Source organism: Corvus brachyrhynchos, unplaced genomic scaffold (assembly GCF_000691975.1).
Source record: "Corvus brachyrhynchos isolate BGI_N302 unplaced genomic scaffold, ASM69197v1 scaffold216, whole genome shotgun sequence".
NCBI lineage: Eukaryota > Metazoa > Chordata > Aves > Passeriformes > Corvidae > Corvus > Corvus brachyrhynchos.
Window position 1 is genome coordinate 661,950 of NW_008238443.1, and position 5,148 is coordinate 667,097.

At 39.3% G+C, this 5,148-nt stretch overlaps 1 long non-coding RNA gene across 5 annotated transcripts in view; it reads right to left on the minus strand.

Moving 5' to 3' along the window:
• The window catches only part of LOC108447259, a 10,669-nt gene extending 5,528 nt beyond the window's left edge, over nucleotides 1-5,141 (minus strand). Inside the window, exons 1-4 of one of the 5 annotated variants that reach the window (XR_001862722.1) lie at nucleotides 4,984-5,141; nucleotides 1,901-2,189; nucleotides 1,409-1,479; nucleotides 258-377 (exon numbers count right to left, since the gene is read on the minus strand). This is a non-coding gene — a long non-coding RNA (uncharacterized LOC108447259). Of the gene's footprint in view, nucleotides 1-257; nucleotides 378-1,408; nucleotides 1,480-1,900; nucleotides 2,190-3,676; nucleotides 3,785-4,983 lie in introns of all 5 variants that reach the window. The other 4 variants (XR_001862723.1, XR_001862721.1, XR_001862724.1 and 1 more) reach the window with 4 other exon arrangements.
• Between the last annotated feature and the right edge of the window lie 7 nt (nucleotides 5,142-5,148).

The following is a 5,148-nucleotide window of genomic DNA, read 5'->3' on the forward strand; positions in this document are numbered from 1 at the left end:
AGCGCTGCTCGGCCCGGGCCCGCTGCCAGCACGGACCCCAGCATGGCCAGAGGGCACAGAGACGGCACAGCAGGGGAGGGCAGACGGTCAAATCACCCAGTTTCCCTGAGAAGTTTAGCGCCAATGAGCCTTAATGAGCAAATAGCCACAGGATTATCAACACTTATAACTCTCCGTTTCAAGTCTTGCTACACTGTACCTATATATGTATCTAGATAAGTAGTAGTCAGAAACACTGTTGTCAAGTCTTATATAACCTGGTTCCGTGTCCTCTCTTTGAGTAACCCGAGCGTCTCCTTTCAAAGATGATGACACTCTGCTTTTTCTGCACCTTCCTCGTGTTTCATTTTTGTGAGTTTCTGATGTGTTTCAGCCACCTGTCAATAGGGTCAAATTAACCACTCTATCACTCTTTAAAGAACTGGAAGTCTGATGCATTTTTTCTAACTACTGTCAACATTCAGCTGGACAATGAATTATCATTTAAAATAACAAGCCATATTTTCCTGCTTTCCAGCTGAAGCCATAACAAATCCCAGGGCATTGTGTGGGACCTGTCCACCTTGCAGTACATAAGGAGGTGACCTCAAGAGTACAAATTCCAACTCTGGTTCTTGCATGAAATCAAAAGTAAAAGCAGACCCAGACAGCCCTCGGATAAAATTTTTTGAAGAAAAAATGAAAGCTTTATTTGTTCTCCAGCACTATGAACAGAAAGAGGAGAGCAGCAGCAGCCCATACTGAAATTCCAGTGTGGAAAAGATCAACAAACTGAAAAAGCGGAAACAGGACCCTCATTAACTGCAGTTAACAGCTCCACCTCGTGGTAAAATGATTATTTCTGCAAGGCCGTGCTGACAGGGACTTGGGGATTGCTGGGTGGGTCAAAGCTAGCGTTGCCCTGTGGCAGCTTTGCCTGTCCTCATCATCTGCGTGGAACTGCAGTACACAAAGCACAGGCAATTGAGTTCAGGTTGTGTAGGAATCCCACCTTCCCTTCTGGGATGAAGCTTCAGGGTCAGCTGAGGAAGGAATCACCAGACCTGTGAGGGCTAGCCGGGCTCCTAGAACTTGCCAAGTGGGGCAAAGGACACCTGACTCACACACACTGCATGTAAATGTGCACTTGGGACCATGCTTGACTTCTAGGAATTAAAAAGCATGATGTTGCACCCTCTCTGTGGAATAACATTCTTTGTCCTGTTCTGTCAGTTTAATGGATTGTCCAAATCTTACACAGTGGCAAAGAAAGGACTATAGCTAAAATCAATTCTCCCTCGTTGTGGTCCGTGAGGAGATCTTAAGTGGTCTGTGGCACAAAAAAATGGGGATTCTGTGATGAAAACCAGGTAGTTCTGATAAAAAATACATTCTTCTTAGAAGAGAGATACTAAAGTACTCAACCTACCTCTAAGTATTTCTTTTCTTGTTGATATACTTCCACAAGCTTCGTACGTACATAATTTCTGCTTGTCACTACTACAAAAGAGGAAGAAAACCACACACAAACATGCTAAGTTTTCCAGAAAATACAAAAATGGCTTTCAATTTCTAACCAATAATTATTAATAGGTTCAACTGCCAAAAAAATACTACTGATTACCCTAAAAGTTTTGCTCATTGCTGCTCTAACTGACTAAAAAGAAAAAAAAATGCTTCAAGAGGTTTTGCTCTTCTTTCTGAAAAAAAGTAAAATTAAGGAAACAAATCGAACGCTCCAGTCAGTTACAGTGGTAACTGAGAGTCAGATTTGTTTAGAACTGTACCTCTATGAATAGGATGACATATATTCTAGCAAGCCTACTAATTAATGCAGACAATGAACCAGCAGACCTAAATGCTTAAAGGCACTGACTTTAGTCAGAGGACAAAGGATAACAGAACTCTCTTAACTACTAACCTCAAGCACAATTATTCCAGTATTTGCTCTATTGAAATGGACAGGAACAAGAAACCTTATACAGTTACAGCATCTTGACACACCAGTGTGACAAGGCCTTTTTAAAAATAATGCCTAATCAGTGTATCAGCAAAGGCATCCACTGAATTATAAATCCTAAGAGTGAACTTTGGTGTTCAATATCCTTTGCTTTTCATAGAGTTCCAAGAGCTTTTGGTCTGCTAAGTCTCCTTTGACATCTGTTTCGTTGGATGGTTGGACTTCTCATAGGAATTTGATCATCACCTTACTATTAAAAAAAAAAAAAGGCAAGATTTAGTGTTAAAGGTTAGGTATCATGAGAACAAATTCTGTCGACAAAAATTATTCCATTACCTTCTATGAAGTCAAGTGTAGTAATCACTGAGCAGAATCTACCTTGATACTTCTGCACAGCCTTCTGAGTCCTCTTATTTTAAGTGAAAACTTTCCTCACTTCCTGAGCTAATTACCAACAACTGTGTGAAACCTGTATATATTACATAATCCTGCCTGCACATCAAACAATATACAAAGCACATTGTCATGCCATGAAAGACCTAGATCCTAGCATCATACTGTTTTGTAGAGTAACAAAAAGGCAGAATATAAATGCAAAACTGGGGAATTTCAGTATCAGGCACCTTTAAATCAGGCACCAACAATTACAATTTTAAAAAGGTATTTATATTGAAAATACTAAGCCCCTTAGAAAAACAGAGGTTGTTGCTACCAGAGACAGACTTAATATGCAACCTTATGTGTCATAAATCTCCAAATGACACACAAATGAATGTGTTAACCATATACTGCAACAGGCTGTCATGCACCAGCACATGGCTGTTATAAATGTATTGCTTTTAAGGAACAAGAGCAAAATTCAGTAACAATCCACTTCATGCTGAAAGCTGGAAAAATAAGATAAAACAAGATCAACTAGACAAACTAGTTAAAGTAGAAAAGCATTGTCAAGTATTTCTTCAGCTACAAGCAGAGAAATTTCCAAGCATGGACGAATTGCCTGTATTTGTTTCAATTCATGTTTTCCCTTGTAAGCTTCACTGCTATCTAGTCTAAACAATAAATACAAACTTAAAGACACTGAAACTAAAGTTCACCATGGTTTTACATTGGGCACAAAAGTAACACAAACCTCAGCTTCTTTGAAGCTACCACAGAACTAAGGGCCTCGAGAAAACACGATCCAAGTCTCACCTCTACTTTGTTCCTGTATTCCACTCTGTATTTACACTTTTCAGGGAGAGAAAAAGTGGATCTGGACCATAACAGACAGTAACTGGTTTGGTTCAAGATCAATACCCTTCTTATACTCTCTTTTGGCCTGATCAGGTTGCTCTAAACCAGCAGCTGCTGGGTCAATGAATAACCAAGAATGGTAGATATTTTTGTCTTACTTCAAGACTGCCTAAAATTACACAGTTTTAAGTGAAATAATGAATGAAATGTATCTTATATATCTATGGCTTGCATTCTGTCTTTATAGTTTAGTGAAACTATGCAAACAGGTAACACTAGAAGATAAGCAATTCTTGGGAAAAAAATCATAAATTCAGCTTTTCCTGACAGAAAATGTTTAATATCTGGACTGTTCTGTCAGTAATCATACCTGGAGCTCAACAATCTAAGCCCCTCTCTGAGGTCTAGATTAGAAATGGATTTTTAACATGATCATTCTACACTTCATATTCTTACCACCACATATAAACAAATGCAAAAGGAAGGGGCATAAAAGTTCACCTGTGGTCAACGGACATGAATGATCAATGAAGTTATGAAAATGAAACCTGAAAGCTGATTTCAACCATTATGTCAATAAGGTACTCCACACTCTGCATTACTTTACAGCTGTAAGGGTAGGAACAACAAACAAAATGTGCAAAAATTATTACTATATTAAAATAATTATATTAATTGTAATACAATACGATATAATTATACAATATATGCTATTGTATTGTATATAATTATATCATATATAATTATTAATTATGATATAATTATAATTAAATATTACTATAATAAAATAATTATCTTGCAGTGTTTTGAGGCTTCCTTAAATTCTTTATTTCGTATGGCATCTCCAGTCGTCTCTTTAATGTTGTCCCCACTGCCTTATTTGACATTATGGATACTAAGTAAAAATGACATAAAATCAGTTCTTATAAAAAGATATAGTTAACTCAAAATATTGTTTATATCCTACTATAATTGCACAGAGAGTATTTTAAACACAGTTAAAAATCCCAAAATACAGACACACCAAGAACTGCTGGAAAACAATAATATGGTTTAAAAGTGCTTAAGTTTAGCTCCAACGTAGGATCCAGTCAGTATTCCAAGCAGCTAAATGATACAAAATAGTCACCCCAGAATGAAAGCTTTGTTAAGGCTTAGGATAAATTTAAATAAGGGAAGATGTGTTATAGGACAGGCACATCAGTTAGGAAGACACCCTGCACGTAGCCTCTTTTTAAAGAGGAATTGCTAAGCAGTGAACTGTGTTCAAGAGGCATTTTACACAGGACGTGATGGAGTGAATCCTGGGGACCAGGGGTTTCCTGCCAGCCTTTTCCATGGCCAGTCTGTTGGTGCCCCATGGTGCTCCTCTCCCTTCACACACACTTAAGGCAAACCCCACTTCCAAATGCAGCCAGGGAGCGAAAAAGTGTAGGTATTTAAGGACACACCAAAGAGGCATTCACACTTTTGAACTCTGTCATAATAACCATGCTCTGTTTTGGTGTATATCTAACTATTTTGCCTCAAATGAGCCTGAGAAACACCACGGTCAAAACTGCCTAAATGGGCTGAGAAATCACAGTGGCAGCGTTGGCATTGAAAGAGACAGGAAAAGCGACGAGCTGAAGAAGAAAAAAAAACCTTTCAGCAGCTGAAACGCAAAAGATAAAGAGTAGCAGAAGGGCCCAGTGATAAATCAAAGACAAATTAGTAGATCAATAGTAATGAAAGGAAAAATGAGGAGAGCGAATTAGAACTGTTCCCTCGGAGCCCTAAAAATATTGGGAAAAATCTCTCCAACGTACATTGATCAGCAGCTCCTGGAGGGAAATTTGCGTCCCAAGAAGGCACAGACGCCTCGGCCATCACAAGCGCACCCCGCCGTGGCCCCTGTCCAGCCTGAGCCGCACTGTCACCCACCGCGACAAGGGACACCGCAACAGCACCCGCCCGGGCACGGCGGGGGAGGG